General features: G+C 39.6%; 1 long non-coding RNA gene across 4 annotated transcripts in view; it reads right to left on the reverse strand.

Annotated features, from left to right (window-relative positions):
• LOC138109188 (uncharacterized) overlaps nt 1-19262 on the reverse strand; it is a 132874-nt gene that overhangs the window by 110505 nt on the left and 3107 nt on the right. Inside the window, exons 2-3 of one of the 4 annotated variants that reach the window (XR_011150344.1) lie at nt 8245-8357; nt 6879-8066 (exon numbers count right to left, since the gene is read on the reverse strand). The exons of the other annotated variants lie outside the window; for them this stretch is intronic. This is a non-coding gene — a long non-coding RNA (uncharacterized lncRNA). Of the gene's footprint in view, nt 1-6878; nt 8067-8244; nt 8358-19262 lie in introns of those variants that run through there. 4 annotated transcript variants of the gene reach the window in all.

The following is a 19262-nucleotide window of genomic DNA, read 5'->3' on the forward strand; positions in this document are numbered from 1 at the left end:
GGCGGGGGGAGCAAGTGCAGACCAGCCAATGTGGTTGATAAGAGCAAAACTCTGTTTATTAGCAATCCAAAGGCACTTATATAGTATACCAGCTTGTTAACTCCTAAGTGGCTTAAAGCTTATCAAAACACATTTCTACTTCTACCTAACTGGACTTACATTGGCAAACTTCTACAGTTATGTTATGATTAAAAGAATTCAATGTTTACCTCCCTTCTCTGGGTCTTATCTGAACAGCTGCAAGTCTTCCACCTCCCTCTTCGTTCCCCAGGCCTTTTCTCACACAAGAATCTTCTCATGGAGAGTTTTTTCTCACACACAGGCCTTTTGCTTGCAGGCTCTTGCTACAGTTCTTTTATTGATCCCAATAATTCTATTTCCCAACAGAAAATGGACAGCAGAAGGGGGAATCTGTCTCTCTCACATGCTGTGTTTCAAAATTCGCTCTGCACTGATCTAAGAACACACATTCAGGTGATTGTTTTTAAGGGGTTAAATAACATCTCTCTGTTCCCTCAGCAGCCGTGCTGGTCGATCATTTCAGCATCTGACACCACTCACAGCCCTCTAAGCCTCGTGCAGTGCTGAAGAACAGCCAAGCCTTTTGCACCACCCAGAGAAACCACGATTCCCTAAGGGTTTGCAGGTGTATTACCCCAGGCCTGGTTCCTACGGTATATCACTGTGTCCCGCAGCCATAGGGAGGAGGAGGAGAGAAGATCCAGCAGGCAGGAGTTGTGCAGCAAGATTGATTTATTTAATTATTTTGCAAACTCTTTTATAGACTTTTTTCTTCATAGTCTAATTGGACAAAGGATCGGCCACCCCTTGGGGTGATTGGCCAAAATCCTAAAACATCCATTGTCAAAATATTTTTCTACTATACCATAAACAAGACTTTTCAAGGTTGCAGGTGGCTTGGTTGTTTACATTCCCTGCCACCTCTTCAGTGAGAGAGAAAAGTCTCTCACGGACTTAGAAAATAGCAATAAAATCCTTGCTGGCAGCATTTTTGTATCTACACAGGTGAGGACTGTACATCTCCAATCACACTTCCAAGGGACCCTGAGTGCTGGGAACTGTCCACAGGACTGGGCTCAAAGGGACAGAGAGGAGGGGAAGGTGAGTGGAAGGGGAAAGGGAACCAACTGGTGTCACAAGAGAAACACCCAGTGGACTGTGTTCATCTTCCAAGGCTTCACTTCACTTGTTCTACTTCTACTTTATGCCACTCCCACACAGAAAAATTATATTCACTGTGAACATAATGAATGCATGTCGGGAGCTAAGTATAAGTAAACATATAAGGGTTTTTTTTCCTAAAGATACAGCAAAAATCACACAAACAGTGCAATTCCTGGGAAAACAAGAGCTATAAGAGGAAATTCTGGAATACAGTTAATCCAAATATTGCTATTTTTTGCAAAAATATTGGGCTTACAGCACATAAAGAGAGTTCCTCAAGTAACTTCAATGCTTTTCTGCCAGAATATTCTAAAGGGGAATGACAAATAAACCACCTTTAAAGTAGTATTTATCTGGGACAACAGATAATAAGCAGCAGCAAATACAATCTTCCTGTTACCAAATTATATTACTGTAGCCTAAATTCTTCCAGGAGATGTGACTGCTGAAGCTACAAAAGTTTGTTTTAAATTATCTAATCTGTGTGTATAGTTATTAATTCTTATGCAGGCAATTAAATATGTATGCTGAGTCTTTTGTTCAATAGCCTGTGATACATAATCAATCTATATGTGGTTAAATAATTCAAAAAATTCCAACTTAAATGAAAATATACAGATATAAATGTGTATAAAATACCTTGTATAGATAGACAGAATATTGGTTGCTAAATAGAGACTTAGTTCAGAGACAGATTTTATATTTTAGTCTTCTCCTGCCTAAGACCTAGGAAGATAAATTTGATGCCATCTTCAGCTGGATTTAGAAAGACTCAAAGAATTGTTCTGGCATAACCCTTAAAGCTTAACTGTGTGTAACAACTTCATATTCTTCACTTTGGCAAAAGTTACTTCTGCTTGCATGAATTTAGTGACACAGCAAAATGTCACTGATTCTTCTGCTTGTATAAAGATCCAACATTTCAGAGAGAAAATGTGGCTGTGCTGGAGTCAGAACAAATTTTTCAATATCTAAGCTTTATTCCTTGCATTTGAAAGTTGGGGCTGAAGACAAATGGCTGAGGCTTCTGACTAAGCCCTGGCTCAAGGGAAAAAAAAAAAAAGAGGCCCTGATAGAATTTGCAAATACCTCAGAACATTATACCTTAGGCAGAGAAAGGAGCAGGTCCATTGGTAACAAGATTCATCTTAAATAAGTTTTCTGTTCTATGGCACGATGTTAAAAAATTTCTGACTATGTTAGACCCCAGAGGTGTGAAAAGATACATCACATTTCTCAAACAATTTATGTATGAAAAAAACTGTACACATCAGAAAGGCCAAAACATTTTGGTTTGTCATACACAAAGCACAGTTCTTCAGTTTTGCATGGTGCAATGATATTCCTTTTCCACTACACCCACAATCAACGTGAATCAGTCTAAAAGAAGCTGCACACAAGCAGATTTTTGGAGGGGGTCAACTGAAACCAAACTGAAACAGTTTGGGCTTTTTGCACATCTCCACATAGGAGCTGCATAATCAGCTGACACTGAGCAGCAGGTTCAGCAGGAGAAAGAAATGATGACTTTCTCACCATGGTCCTTCCAGATCATTCCTGAAGTACACTGAAGCTTTTACTGCCATTGTCTACACAGTACTTGCCTGCTTTGTCATTAAATGGGTGAATCAATCATCACAGATCCTGAATTCACTGAAAAAATATTGGTTAGTGGAGCTGTGCCAGCTCAGGAAAAAATGGCCCATTGACTTCTCCCTCTCAGTGACAAAGGGGAATGTTCTTTCAGTAAAAGGCAGAATTGATGGCCTTTTCTTGTTGATTAGAAAGGTCAAAAATCTGAAGAAAAATACAGCAAATGGACAGAGAAGAACTATCTTTGCTAAAGAGCCTGTGAACTGACAGTGGCACCAAAACCTTTGCTTTAATTTGCATCAACACCCTCAGTGAGGTTCACTGACCACCCCTCTGGCCTTATTCACCCCATAACCATAACAGTATATTAATGGTGCTGACTCACCTCTTGCTACAAATACAATTCTAAGTCTGAGAGTCTCATTCTGATCCCTCAGATCAATAAAACATCCACAGCTCATTTCCATACACCGGGACAGAGGTGCAGAAGCAGCAAGCACATTTCCCAGTCTGACAAGCTGGGATTTGCTGCTGTGGTGGATATAAAGACTCACAGAATGGTCTGGGTTGGCAGGTACCACAAAGCTCATCTCATTCCAACCTTTGCCATGGGCAGGGACACCTTCCACTACCCCAGGCTGCTCCAAGCCCCGTCCAACCTGGCGTTGGATGCTTCCAGCGATGGGGCAGCCACAGCTTCTCTGGGGACCCTGTGCCAGAACCTCACCAGCCTCACAGGGAACAATTTCTTCCTAATATCCCATCTAAATCTACCCTCCTTCACCCTAAAGCCCTTGCCCTTTGTCCTCTCAAAGAGACCTATGAACTGTACATTGTCCTCCTATTACTTTGAGGCCATTTAATTGGGCCTCTTCTTTCCACACTGGAGAAGGCAGTACCTCCCCACAGGGCAGCAGCACACACATACTGGTAGACCGTCTAAGACTGTACACTTTTTAAAATGTGTTGTGGAGCTTTTATCATTTGTTTGCCTTCCCATCCAGCTGCTTGATCTCTCTCCAGGGCTAGCCCTGTGCAGAAAGCACAGTTGCAACCTGCACCATCCCAGCCAGGCTTCCTGGGAGCACAGAAACCAATCTTCTTAGGCAAATCCATTTATGTGCAACTCCAAGCACGTGCTAATTCGAGCTGATTTATTGATGCCAGCATCCCACCCAGTGTGTGGCAGCAGCTGCCCCGCTTTGAAGGATGCACAATTTGCCAGTGGGGGTAAACGACTCTGTATCCTGACGTCCCTTCCCTGCTCCAGGAGTTATGTTCTGTGCCAATACTTGGGCTCCCTGATCTCAAGGACCACAACTGTGCCTAGCCTGGAGTAGGCTCTCCTGGGGGAACTTGGAAAGCCTGTTTGCACTCATCTCCCACTCCCCCAGCACCCACACTGGGTCAGGCACAACCGAGCCTGTTGTGTTTGAACAACTCTTCTATTCATTTTTCTCCCCTTGAGAGTTCACAGCTTGAGGAAGAGCTTATCTTTCATCTGAATGAAAAGAATTCCATCTGAATTTAGCAGCTTTTCTTACATCCAGCTTGTACTAGAGGGTTTGATCCAAAAACCTATGGCAGCTTTTCCAGTTTTTGCAAAGTGGTTTGGATTGGGCTTTTAGCAACAGGATTCTCTTCTGATGAACATAATTGTCCCACAAAGACTGATAAGGTGCACACAGCCAAATTGTCCCAGGCTGTCCCTGCCACTCACAAGTTAAGCTAGGTGGCCCTGTGAGTACACCTAAGAGAATGATAAGTGTAGTGCATCATTTTTTCCAAGTACTGTGAAGGGTTATTTGATTCACCCTGGGTAAAAAAAACAGTCACTGATTCAGTGTGTTCTGATTCAGTGTGTTCTGATCCAGTAATTTCATTCAGCAACATCTTGGTTCCACTAGACTGCAGGAACCCCTAAGCAGAAACAAAGGATTCATTCAGCATGTGCAATTCAGCCTTATTCTAAAATCTACCAGTATTTATGAGTATTATCTTGGAGATGAAGTGTCCCTGAAAGTTACTGCACACTGAACAGGTGAGTCTTGATTCAAAGGCAATTTTTGAAGAGAGACTTACACATTCAAATACCCCTTGCTTTATACCAAAATACTTCAGGAAGATCAGTTGGCTGCTGGTTCTCTTGGCATATGTAGTAAAAGAGAGAAAAGCACATTAAACTTCCTGTACATGCACAGGATGGCTTCCAGTCTTAACATTTGGATGCTTCAGCCCACAGCTCTGCATCATGGAATAATCATGGAATCACAGAATGGTTTGAGTTGGAAGGGACCTAAAAGCTCATCTCCTTCCAAGCTCTGCCATGGGCAGGGACACCTTCTGCTAGCCCAGGTTGCTCCAAGCCCTGTCCAACCTGGCCTTGAAAATTTCCAGGGATGGGCCTGACACAGCTTCTCTGGGCAACCTGTGCCAGGGTCTCATCACTGCCACAGTAAAGATTTCTTTCCCATCTACCCTCTTTCAGCTTAAACTGAAACCTTGTATCAGTGACTTCTGTACATAGTCAATTTATTAAACATTATGGCACCCATTAGAATAAAAGAAATCATATAAACATAACTAATTTTTAAAGAAGAAATTTTTTTTTCTTTAAAATTAATTCTACTTATCTCTAAATAAAAAATAAATTTAAAAACCAATGAGAACTATAATTAGATTATTCAGCCACAGGACATAGAGGATCTAGATTATAAATGTTCAGTCTTTTCAAGGGACATGTGTTCCCTTTGGTTTATGCTCTACTGGATTTCTTTCATATGTGAAATCTACTTTGAAGGGACTCTGGCCCCAGAGAAAACTAGGAACTGTGCATGGTGGGAAAGCATTATATATCCCCCAGACATTACTAGGGGTAAGTATTAGTGAGTAATGGCATTAATTCCTTCAACAACAAGTTGATAAGGGGAATATAAATCAAAGAGCAACCATGGCTTCTTCCCAGACGAGGAATGTGCTGAGGACATCTGAATATCAATGCTGTCACATCCTACTTCACAGAGCTCTCCATCAATTCACACTTCCCACCGTACAGTACCATAAGATTCCTGTGATTCTTTATTGAATCAAAGGTATTTTGACTGGATTTTTGCAGGTGTCTGTCTAATGGGGCACAGCTAAAGAGATTTTTCAGAAGTATCTGCATCTTGCTGATAGACAGAGCAATATTAAAGTACCCGACAAACAGGCACATCTGCCTGCTTGTGGTCATATTTCTAGATCCCTATTTTCATCTTCAGGCACCCAAACCTGTTGACAATTCAGGTCCTTTCTTATTGCAAATAGAAAACAACATAATAGGCAATACTGTGTGCTGTAACTACAAAGATACAGGCACAGACCTAAATTCCATTCACCCTGAAGTTTAAGTTGCCCAGACCAACCACAGCATAAACTGCATGGCACAAACTCTGCTGTCCTGCTTATCTGGGATGTAGAACTTACAATTTGTATTTCTTTCTGGCCCAAGGAAGATAAAAAATCAAAGCAGGGGAAAAAAAACAAAATCCAAAGCAAACCAAAACAAACCAAACTTCAAATTGTCTTTAAAGTAGAAGAAAACATCATCCATCCATAAATATATAATATGTCTTGCAAAATGCAAGCAATACTGAAGACAAACTGCTTTAGCATGTGTCATTCAAGAGCCACAACCTTATGAATCAGAACCAGGGATCTTCTTGCAAGCAAGAACACTTTCAGCTATTCCTGGCCATCCATTTTCCATAAAAAACAGCTGTGAATTTCCTACTTTCATTAATACAGATACTGCTGGTACCTATGTCCGCAGTAGAAGGTGGTTTTTATTTTTCTTTTACAGAGACTGGATCATATAAAAACAATTTTTAAAAAAAACCTACCACGTGAAGTGTTGATTCCATCTTGCTAATATATCAGTTGGTGGAGCTCATCCAACCTGAGTGAGCATGTGAGAACTAAGCCGGGCCAAGTAGTAGCTGGCACAGTTTCCTACCCTCCAGAGCAAGGATTAAGCAAGACCAAATTTTTGAACTCCTCAAGTTTCCAATTTGGCTGCAGCTCTGCTTGCTGGGCAGAAAAACTGTGCCTGGCCCCTCAGAAGTGTTAAAAAGCACTTCCATTAAATGTCCCCATGTTTTGATTAGTGGTATTTAAAGGTCTTTTGTACTTTTACAAACCAGTAGGCAGCACTACCTCAAAAAATATGTATCCTATTGTCAAATTGTGATGAAAACAATACAAAGCCACCAGATTTATTGCACATTCCCAATATACTGTGACCTTACACTGTAAAGCCTAGAGACAGCTCAGTGTGCTAGGCTGGTAAATAATACCTCTAGAAACTGAAAAACTTCAGTCTTAGGAAAGCTCAAGTCCAATCTTAAAAAAGAAAAGCCTCACACATACTTGAATCTACATTCGAGGGTGAGACATTTCCCTATGCACCAAATACACCAAGTTTTGCATTAAAATGTCAAGAACCCCAGTGAAAAGTCATGAAGAGAAGGAAGAGTCAAGTGCAGCTCAATAAATGTTGTTATCCCCAGCAGGAGGAAAGTAGGACCATACATCACATTGCCCAACACCAGCTCCTGATCCCAGAATGGCTCAATTTCAGTCAGAGCTGCTGGTGACGCAAATTAATAAGGAGAAGAATGAGTTGGCTGATGTAAATGGGTTGGCTTGTTTGTCAGCATGAATGCCTCGTAAGATTAAAAGATCTCATCCCCACTAAAGGCAGGAACTTTATTATTACAACTTACAGAAAGTGCACGAGATCCCTTTCATTTTAATATAATACTCAGTTAATTCAAAATGAAGGATTCAGTTGATACGCACATCGTTCAGCTTTTGATGTGCTGTTGAACATTATCTTCTGCTGTTGTTCATTTCTTCTTTTGTTGTGCAAAGAATAAATCCTGTATATCTGCCCAACCCTGCTCATCTTTCTGGTCTTCTTTTTTTTTTTTTCTTTTAATTCTATCACATGTATTTATAGGGATTATTAAAAAAAAAAAAAAATCTTACTCCCTCCCCCCAAAGCTTTCATTTGCTCTCATATCACTCTGTTTCCTTTCTTGCATTAACATCAAACAGTTCGTCTGTGAAGACAGTGGCTCATCAAAATCACTTGGAGTAATTTCAATTTCACACTGATCACGCGGATCTGAAACCTCTCCAAGCAGAGATTTTCATCATAGGAGAAAATTTGGTCTCCTGTTGGGGTTGTTGATATTTCAGCTCTATCTCTTGTTAGTTCTTGGAAGAGATGTGTCATGGGAGCTTACCTACAAAATTGAATTGATTGCAACAATGATTCAGGATTAAACAAGATTATTGTATTTCTTTCCAAGGAGCATTTGTGCTGCATTTTTCATCTTTTTTTACTTTTTCCCCTCTCTTCACTTGTACTTTGAAACCTGGCCATTTTGAACAGTATAAAATCAGCTTCTGGTTTCATCCCACCTTCCCACTGCTTCTTTTGCCCCTTTTCTTCTGTTGTTTTTGTTATTAATTCACTTGCATCTGGAGTCTTCAATCAAGACCAGAGGAGCAGTGATGACAGGCAGTGAACAGCTCTCCAGTACAAAAACAAAGGCACAGAAAACAGAGCAGAAAGACAAAAAGTCATTTCTTAGGATCTATGAATGTGTCTCAGCTCTTCTGAATTTTCTGGTCATGCTCTATTTGTGGTTTTTGACAGTATTATTGGCCACATACAGATTTGGAAGTGTCCTCTGTAGACTGTGAGATCACTGACAGAGACAAAACCCCTGTTTTGCACATTTTGAGCCATTCTAGGATAAAAATCATTAGTTATACATATACCACGATAACTAAGGTGGCTAAATTTTTTCACAAGAAAATATTTACTCCTTTCAACTAACTATAAAATTACCCCAAACCAGTTCAACACATTGATTGTGAAGTCATTCTTCAGAGATGTTCTTCATCGTGAAAGAATATTAAATGCTTTAGGTGTTATGTACATAAATTCAATGTTTCTCCAGATTTTTCAGAAGTACTTTTGGTTAACCTAAAACACTTTGGACAAGTGTTCAAAAAGGCACATGCTAGATACTATGGTAATGAATAATCTGAAAAAGACAGTGATGTTTAAGTCACCAGAAAGGTGGATTTTTTTGAGTAATTTAAGATGTTATTAAAAAAAAAAAAAGAAAGAAGAGGATCCTGGATACCATTCCTGAGTATTAATCTCTCTTCTGAATTAAGGGTCTAGCCTATAAGTTAGGTGTAAATTCCATGGCCTGGCCTAAGCAGAAGGCAAATCCTGATGACTTCCAGTGATCCCTCCCAGGCTGCATGATTCGGAGTTTTGGATGCTGAGTTTATTCTTCAGCTCCTGCTCTTACTCAGAAAAGAAAATTATCTCCATTTTCTTCAGCTCAGAACTTAATGCACTCAGCCAGGATGCAGAATAAACATCTGATTTTCCCTGAGAGGATTCAAAACCTGATCTTTCTCTAGGAGAATGCACTGCACCGGATTATAACTATTCCTGGGTGAAAAGTGGAAAGGATATCCTTGACCTTTTCCTTTTGGGTTTGTTTCATTTCATATAATACAATTAAAGATTCGACTGGAGGGAGGGAGAGAGAGAGTTTAAATCTCTAGCCTAGTTGGCTCATGACTTCATCTGCGAAAATTCTGATTTGTGTTTTCTGCTCCAGGGAATTTTACTGTATTTTATACACTCTGGAGGTAAGAATAAAGAGAAGCAGGAAAAATGTATATATTGAATTTAAATCTTCAGAGATTTCCTCACATCTCTTTTTTTTTGTGTGTGAAATACGGCTAAATTGAGACCCAAACATACTATAAAGCAGAACCTTATCCTATCCTTAGCCCTAATTTAGAATATCTATCTGCTAATATTCTGTTACAGCATAATTTTTTAATATGTGCTCTTCTCTTCCTTCATATGACCAGAATAATTTTCCAATTATCAATATCCTTAACAAACAACAAATTTTTGAAAGGCATCTCAGCACTACCTGATTTCCCATTGAGGAATGTTATAGTACTTAATAATGAGGTGAACGAGAATATGTTTATATGGATTTGTTACACTTAACATGAAATATTGACATTCCTAATCTTTAAAGATTAAAGAAAAATAGATACAACCAGGAAGAGGAAAGCTATATCAACTTAGGCTGCAGACTGAGAGATATTTGTCCTATAAAAAACAGCAGAAAACACAGAGGGAACTGTACCTTGTTTCCAAGGAGTAAAGTAAGCAGCTCTTTAAATGCTGGCATAAAGCTCTCTTCTTTTTAATTTTCACACTCCTCTCATCTTTTAGAAAATATTGCACTAGGAAATGCTGGACTTACTTAAAAAAACATTGCAGTAGTGCTAATCCTGGCCTCCTTAGCTGCGGAAAGGCTCGAAAAAGCAAAACTCTTCTCACAAGATGGAACATGCTTTACTCATCTATTTGCTCATCAAGCTTAATTTATCCTTCAGTGGAAGAGTTGATACAAAGTTCATTTTCATCTCAAAACAACCTTGACAGGCAGGAAAAATCACAATAAGTAATTTTTTTTTTTTTAAAGAACCTCCTGATGCTTATTTAAGATAAAATATTTTGATGTTTTTGTCATCACATTTTAACTCCTTATTTTCATTAAATGTTAGTCCTTCACCTGCCTTTGCATTCCCTAATAGTGTCTCTCCTAATGCATGTAGATTAGGATTCACATCTCCTAACTTTATATACCTTCACACCTGAGCAAGACACCACAGGGTCCTTTTTCTTTTCTGTCAAAGGCAAAAATAACTATTTTAGAGTGTGATTTTCTTGCCCAAAGGTCGTTGTCTGCTTTAGGATGCAACTAGCAGCACACTACAGTCACTTGCTTCTTTTCTTTTACTAAAAGAGGAGCCTTCAGTGACTCACTGTAATAATTTAAATATCTGCACTGAAGAGTCTGATTGTTTGGTCAGGCAAACCTCATCCCTGACATCAGACTCAGGCAATGCCCAGGTAATTCAACAGAAGTTTGGAGAGTATCTGAATTTATCAATATATTCCTTTTCCCAAAATACCACAGGGTTTGTTTTTGAGGAGAACAAAATCTCTGCAGAACCAATCCCAGTGATGCCAACAATTGTTCACCTCCCCCAGGAACATGAGACAACAGCAGCCACTGCCTTCCCACAGTGCACAGGAATAGCCAAAACTTTCCACAAGAGGACAAATCAGCCCCCAAGCACAGCACAGAGAGAGTATTCTCTTCAGAGTCTCTCATTTTTCCCAGAGTTATTTATTACTCCTCATTTTACACCAGCTCAGTTGGAGGATGTAGTTCCCTCAAATTGCTTTACATAGATATATTTCCACTTCTTTCCACAAAAAACAAACCCTCAGATGGCACTTGGGGACATGGTTTAGTGGCAGACCTGGCAGTGCCAGGTTAGTGGTTGGACTTAATTACCTTAGAGGGATTTTCCAGCCTAAATGAGTCTATGGTTCAATGTGGCTCATGTCTAAAGGCCTGGCTGTAAGAATATGGAGGTTTGTTTCGATTTTTTATTCCCTGTGTACTCCTTGTATCCAATAAAAAGCTGAGCAGAACAGTTTGTTGTCCTCAAGGCTTAGTCCTGTTCCATTGCTCCTGACAAGTGTAAGGTTTTCATTATTATGTAGAACACAAACCAACCAGAAGAGTCTTTTCTGTGGTCAAAAGCATGAGCTACAAATTGCAGGCGAATGCAAAGAGCGACTGTTTAATGGAAACTTAAAGCAGTAATAGCAGGTCATAAAACTTCTTCCAGCATAACTAGAATTTTGTTGTCACACAAAATTGCCCAAACAATTATGACACCATCAAGACAAGTGGTGTTGTCAGAGCAGGACTGAAAATATAGTGGTTTTTACTTTTCCACTCATGTCAGTCATTGATTTTTTCCCCCTCTTATCAGCTTCTCTCTAGTGAACTATTTATTAGATAAAAAAGATTCCTCTCCTTTAACTTTTTTTTTTCTTTTAATTGCCTGAGATTATTAGAGAAGCACTTGTTTTCAGTCACTGTTTGAGCAGTCTCTCAGCTAAACACTGTGGTTAACCCTCTTTATATTACAGCAATTTTACACACAGCAGAAATGTCAATAAAACAAAACCAGGTAGCTATAAAGCTTCTCTCTGTTTTATCACATGCTGTATCCATGCACTGTAAAAGGTGCTTTTCCCTGTAAGGGCTGGAAACTGATAAGTTGCTGACATTTAAAGAGGAGGTTGTGTGGTCTAGGAGGGATGTGCTTTCAAACTGGAAATGTTGGTAACTGAGACCTCCAAAAATATGCAAGGAGTTTATGTGCTCACAGATTGTCAGTTGCCATTAGAAAAAGACATTAGTACATCTAGAAGTATCTAAATTCACCAGACAATTCCATCAGGATCTCAGCTACAAAAGATACAGTCTCTCTTTGAGCCAGCAAAGGTATTATTAAATTTTTCAACCCAAACTAAAGTCCTATCTTAGGTGATTTAAACTTCATTATAGGCACAATTCCTAGAAATTTAATATCAAATAGTTTGCATGGTCAAATGATTTGCAAAAGCCAGAGGCAGCAGTTGTGAGATGTAGAAGATCTTTTGGAAGAGCATGAAATGCTAAGGGGCATCAAGAGGCTTTGGGGGTATTGAAGGGGCACATTGCTGGGAGGGAGAGATTTGACCACTACATCCTGCTTTTCACACCACCTGCCCACACGTGTCACTGCAGCAGTGCTGGATCAGGGGTTTTACACTGTTCATCCTCACAAAAACTCCACCTGCATGAACTGCACCTCAGAGAGGTCCTTCAGGCCCTCTGCAGACCGTGACACCAGTGGCGAGTTATGACCCAAAGTGTGGAAGCCTTGGGAAGTCTTCGTCCTCAAGATCCTGGTCAGAAACAGCCCCAATTTAAACTGTGCCAGCCCAAGAAATATAACAATAAAAACAACAACAACAACAGCTACAACTGTAATAATATACACGGGATGGATTTCACCAGTGTGAGGGCACACTGATGTCTCCCACTCACCCTCCTTCAGTGTCTCTGGACAGTGACATTTTACTCCCATGATCACAGAAAAATGAAGAATCAGCACTGCACACAGGATATTAAAAGCAGCTCTTCTGAGAGGGGATTCCTCTGTGAAATTTCCCTGCCAACACACAGTTGCAACCTGAACACTGACACCACTGGTAGACAGCAATACCATGGTCTGGCTAGATAAATTTAGATTAAATGGAAACCAGTGACTTGAAGCTAATGGGACTTGGAATTGCTGTTTAACTGGCAGAGGCCTTCAGCAGTCTGAAGACTCAACTGCAGGACTGATATTGATTCCTTAAAATGAATACCAGTAATAAAAAATAAAATATAAAAAAAAAAGTGTACAAGCAACGAGACAGGATAGGAAGCGGGGGTGGAGCAGATGGGGGATATGGTGGAGAGAGACCATCTTGAGCAAGAACAGGCAGTTCTGAGGAAGGGGAATGCTAAATTATACATCTTCAGCTAGTCTGTGATGTCTGATAGATGTTTCCTGGGAGTTATGCAACTCAGTAATTGCTGTTATTTCTTTCGTACCACACTGATTTTTATTAAACCATTCAGCAAATGCTAATTTCAGAGTCGCTTGTCCAATTAGTCACAACACTTCACGGCTATCTCTGCTCATCCTGAGCAATGCTTTCACCCCCTAAAATAAGGCCTTGTGCTTCCCAGGGCAGAGCTGGTAGGATCTGCCTTTGACATTTCGCCATATTCAAGTAATTTGCTTAGTCTTGGGGTCAGTGTCAAAAAAGATGGCTCTTTTATGTGATATGCTTCATAAAAAATAGGCAAATTATCTTCAAATCTAAATTTTGATAGATGAAACAAACATCTTTGTTTATAACACTTAAAAATTTATTATGTTTTCAGGGAAAGGGAGATGAGAAATTAGTATTTTTCTACTTTGACTAATTTAGATGTGGCTCTTACCAATATGCAGATTTCCTTCTGAAAGCTGAAAAATACCCTTGCTAATTCTAACTGCCAAAAAACCCAATCCCAAACCCTCTTTTTGTCAGACTGCTGAAAGTAAGACCTTTTTTTCCAGAAAAGGAACTGCTCAATAGAACATTTTCAAATGGCACTATTAAGTCTGATAGCAGCATACAATTCAATCTTTTTTTACAGGCAGATATTGCACACAAGAATGATGACTTAATTGGCACCAAGAATGTCTAAGCTATTGTATGTTTTAATAATTCCTAGTTTATTTAATTGAGTGATGAACATTAATTTCTTTATTCTACCTTTATGATGCATGACACTTTAGAAATGGCATTTCATGATATTTCAGTTTCTGTTGTCTGTAATGTTTGTAATGTATCTGACCTCAATTTCCATATCTATAAAACAAAGGGAATGGTTATGCTTATTTTCTCCTTTTTAAAAAAATAATATTCCACTGATGAGAAGTGTTATATAGGAATCACTGTTCTTACCCCTAGAGAATTTTCTGTACATTTGCATTTTAATTACGAAAATACCATCATGATTATTTGCAATTATTCCAGGACAGGATTATTTTCACAAGCACATTGAATACACAAATGTCAGGGATTTGAAGTGCACCTTCCTTCACAAAAGTCCCTCAACATAAGTTCCTGTAGTTTATCATAGGATAAATTTTATGCCTCCATTGCTACCTGACTCAGCCCTGTCCCTTGTCCCATCACAACAACGTGGAAGCTGTCTCTGCCCATGGCAGGTGGTGGGAACTGGATGATCTTTAAGGTCTCTTCCAACCCAAACCATTCCATCCTCATGCCTCACCACGAGGATGTGTCCCTTTCCTGCAGTCCCAGGGCTTGCTCAGCCCAGCTGCTGACAGAGAGGGTGAAGTCTGACAGAATAGTCCCAGAATTCTATCAAGTGGATTAAGATACTCGTGGATTAAGACAGAATATTGGTGAAAGGAATTTGTGCTTAAGTAATTAAAGATTGTCCTATAGTGTAGATGAACCAGGGAACAGAAATTTGTCTGTGCAGGTAGCAGAGATTCAGATATCTTAATTATGAATTTTGCCTAATTTTGCCATGTTAAAGATGTGCTGTAGTGTTCTGTCTGCTTGCATCCCTGTGATTTCCTCCTTAGCAGTCACTCATCATACCCCATTTCCATCAGAAATACTGCTCAGCTGACAGGTCCTGGTATCCTTCCATTGTCCTATTTACTTTCTCTGAACAATATTTAATTTGAGGAGTTGACAGAGTGTGGACACCTATGAGCAAATCATCCTAAACTGCCTTCATGACCAACAGTGAGAAAGAGGCATTTCCCAGGGCTCAGTTAATCTCACATATTTCATGATTATGTGTGAGGACATAATGGACTGGAGCTCAGCTGCACCCAGCAGTGTCATCTTTGACTGCAGGATTTACGTGTCCCCATTAGCCCAGATGAATGTGGGTGATTTCCAATCCTGGGAAAAATAAATCTAAAAACACAGCAATGCCGTGTGTCCTGCATCCACATCCTTCAAATGGAGAGAGTGCTGGTATTTAGATAAACCAATATTTAGACAAACCAAGTAACGACAGGCACATCAGCCTGACGCTGGTTCTGTGGAAAATAATGGTTGTCACAAGCCACAGCAGATAAAGACCTAAACCAAGATGCTATAAATCACATTTTCTTTTGAAAGTGATCCTATAAAGCTAATTTAATACCTCCTTTCACAAAATTGCACATTATTAAGTGTATGGTGTCAGTTTTGCATTCCGAGATTGCTACAAGGCATTTTTTTATGCCATCACACACTATTTGGGCTAAAAAAAAAAAATCAGGATAATCTCTAACTCATAGGAAGAATATATAACAAGCAATAGAGCAAGAGGAAACAGCATCAGGTTCTGCCAGAGGAGTTTTAGGTTGGATATTTGGGAAAAGTTCTTCACAAAAAGGGTTGACATTGAAACAGGCTGCCCAGGGCAGTGCTGGAGTTCCCATCCCAGGAGGGATTTAAAAGCCCTTTGGATGTGGCACTTTGGGACATGGGTCAGTGGTGGCCTGGGCAGTGCTGGGGAATGGTTTGACTTGATCTCAGAGGGCTTTTCCAACCTTGACAATTCTATGATTCTGTGATTCAAGTGGGACAGAATCAGTCCAGGCTATTTTTTTTTTCAGCTGGTTCATAAACACATAGCATAGAAAATGTAACTCTTAAAATGATATACTTTGGCAAAAGCATCCATAAAGTAGCTCTTTTAAACATATATTGGTTAAGTGTTCCAGGATGCAGAGCCTGGTGAGTCCTAAAATACTGCAAGTGAAGAATGCAGAAACCATCCCGGTTTTAAAATACTACCAGGTAATAACTCAAAAGATCCTAAAAAGATTAACTTCTGATGACAGTGTGGCTATTCTGGCTTAAATTAGATGATGGTGTTCTTTGTGAAGAAGTCTCTGATTCTCTTCAAAACATACCTAGTTGGAACTATATTTTGTTAATTTTTTTTCCTCACAGGAAAAAGTTCTTTCCTTTTCAAAGAAAGCTTTGTTTGATTTAAAGTTTGACAACAGTAACAGCAGCTGCTCACTGTAATTGTTCAAAGCCTCAGCATATATTTTTCCTACTGTGAGTGGAAATAAATTTGGCATTTTAGGAAACTGTAGTTATTGGACTTTTCCCCTAAATTAAATGCTAAAAACATATTTGTGAAATAATGTAATAAATATTTTTCCTCTTGAAGTAAATACTAACAATTTCCTAGCCAAGCCTGATTGAAAATGTTGCAATTCAAAGCAGGTAATATTTTTAAAACATTTGTCTTATATTTATTTTAAGGTAGAACTGACAGGAGAGAGGGAGGATTTTGCTTAAGGACACAGCATCAAAATAAAGAGTTTTGCTCTCAGTTACAGAAAGATATACTAGGAAGATATGGAGCACAGAAACTTTTCCAGCCTTGGATATATTCTGTAAACTAAAGCCTTCACCTCTAGATCTTAAAATATTATGGCAAATTCATTCCTCATATCTATGACAGAGGTGCTCACATGGTGCATAATTTGAATAATATCTTGTCCTTCTTCAGAAAAATTATTATCCAGGCTCTGTCCAACAGGGGCCAGAGGTTGGGCAGAACTGACAGCGGCTGTTTTGAGCATGGAGCATCACAAATCATCTCTAACTGTGCTGGGAACACAGTGAGCAGCAAGAGCCTCCTCAATTTGCTCTGAAATGTTTTAAAACACAGAAACCTGATGGTTCCCAGATTTCATTCTCTCTACCTATCTGCAATTCCTCCCTGCTTGACATTTAATGGTGTTGATGTCAAAATGCTCTGTGTTTCAGGAGTTATTCTTAAATATTCCAACTTCAACACAGACAGGAGCTCACTGGTAACACAGATCTCTGATTTCCTTCTTATTTTTATGCTCATAGCCATTAGCTCTGTGCCTTGTACTTGTGGCATGCTTGTGAGAATAAGTTTAAATGCCTGCAGCAAGGCCTCAGAGTAGAATCAGAGGTCTTGGTGAAGTCACAGTGCAATAATAAAAAGCTACAGGCATGAAAACAGCCGTAGCCAATATTAAAAACTCAGCCATCAATTATTGATGAAATATGCTCCTTGTGCTTGCACAAGAATCCTTTTTAGGATCTTATTATTTAGATTTCTTAGTAAGGTGCTGTCAAATAAATACAGCTTCCTGCAGTTTGAATACCTTAGAAGCTTACTAGAAACCTTAGGTTGTTTAATGTTTGGGTATTCTTTCAGCTTATCTGAACTCACTGACTCAAATAATCTGCTGTTAAAACCAAAGCTGGGAATACAGGACCATATTCACAGAATCAACAAATCTGAGAACGGCATGGCAGGGACACCTTCCTCTATCCCAGGTTGCTCCAAGGCCCATCCAACCTGGCCTTGGACACTGCCAGAGATGGGGCAGCCACAGCTTCTCTGGGCAATCTCTGTCTAACCACTCTCACAGTCAAGAGTTTCTTCATAATATCCAATCTAAATATACCCTGCCTCAGCTTAAAGCCATTCCCTCTTGTCCTATCACTCCAGGCCCTTACCCAAAGTCCCTCTCCAGCTCTCTCAGTGCCCCTTTAGGCACTGGAAGGTGCTGGAAGCTCTTCCAGAGCCTTCTCTTCCCCACACTTGCTTAAAAAGATAGTCTCACAAACTGGTATAGATGTGCAAGCCTACAAGTTGTAAAAAAAAAGAAAAATAAAAAACTGTGGATTAATCTGGGCCAGATGCTGCATTAGTCCAGTTAAATATCAGTGATTTCCCCTTTTCTCTGCACAGCAGCACAACAACAGGCCTAAGCCGCTTCTCAAGCGGTTTCACGCTTGGAGACTCCGAAAGGCACAAGGCTCAGGGAGCTGGTGATCCTTTAAAGATGCTCACTGAATGTGTTGCCAGTGAAAAAGGCAGAGCAAGCGCTTGGAACATGCTCTGCATGCCAGGGATCTCTGCCATGGTGCAAAACAGTCCTTCAGCTACTCCCACCCAACAGCTTCCCACCCCCTTCTTCCAGTGCTTCCTTGGCTTCTGGCATAATCTGTGTTAGTCATCAGGGTGCTACAGCTTGGACCACAACCAGGCATTCCAGTGGCCAAGCGTTCCCAGAGCTGCCTGTGAAGGATGCTAAAGGAAGATCTGGCCTAGCATTTTAAATTTTACACCAAAAAATCCATTAAAACTGCAACAGGATTTCAAAAAGGTAATGAGCTGCCATTGATTGATATTAAGTTGGTTGAAGGAAAGAAAGAAATAGTCCTTTCTTTTTAAAAAAGCAAAACAAAAAGACACTGTAGAAAACATGTCCATACTAGTACAAATTTCAATTGGGGTCAAATCACTACTGTTGGAGAAAACAGACGTGTACAAAAAAAATCTTTATTCAATATCAGTGCATTATAAACTAAGCTGATGTACGACTGAAGGGTCATTTTGGTGAAAAAATTATAATAAATTTATGCTAAAGAAAGGGTATTTTGAATTTTCTCCTGTTTAATTTGTGTGCATAAGGGATATAAAGTCACTTTAATGTTACTGCACAGGACAAGGATCCACAGTAAGGAAGCATTTGTATTACAACATGATACATGGTTTCTTAAGAGAACCTCAGGCAAAGATAATTACAATAAAGGATGTTTGTGACAATTTCAAATAAGATTAATATAATCTCCTGATAAAATTCTTCACAAGGAGCCTTAGCCTTGGTGGTATGACTCATTGCTTCAGTATTATCCACATTTTATAGGTGTCTTATCTGCCAATATATGGATTTTAATATAGAATTAATTGTGGCTAGAAGATTTTACATAGCATATTTATGAAGTTCCTATTCATGGATATAAATTTATGACTTCAGGGGTGAGGCTCCTGCAATTCCTCCACCACTTATTGTCAAGTTTAAATTGGTTCCTGAAGCTTCCACGGGGAGAGAGCTTC

This window comes from Aphelocoma coerulescens, chromosome 4 (assembly GCF_041296385.1).
Source record: "Aphelocoma coerulescens isolate FSJ_1873_10779 chromosome 4, UR_Acoe_1.0, whole genome shotgun sequence".
Lineage (NCBI taxonomy): Eukaryota > Metazoa > Chordata > Aves > Passeriformes > Corvidae > Aphelocoma > Aphelocoma coerulescens.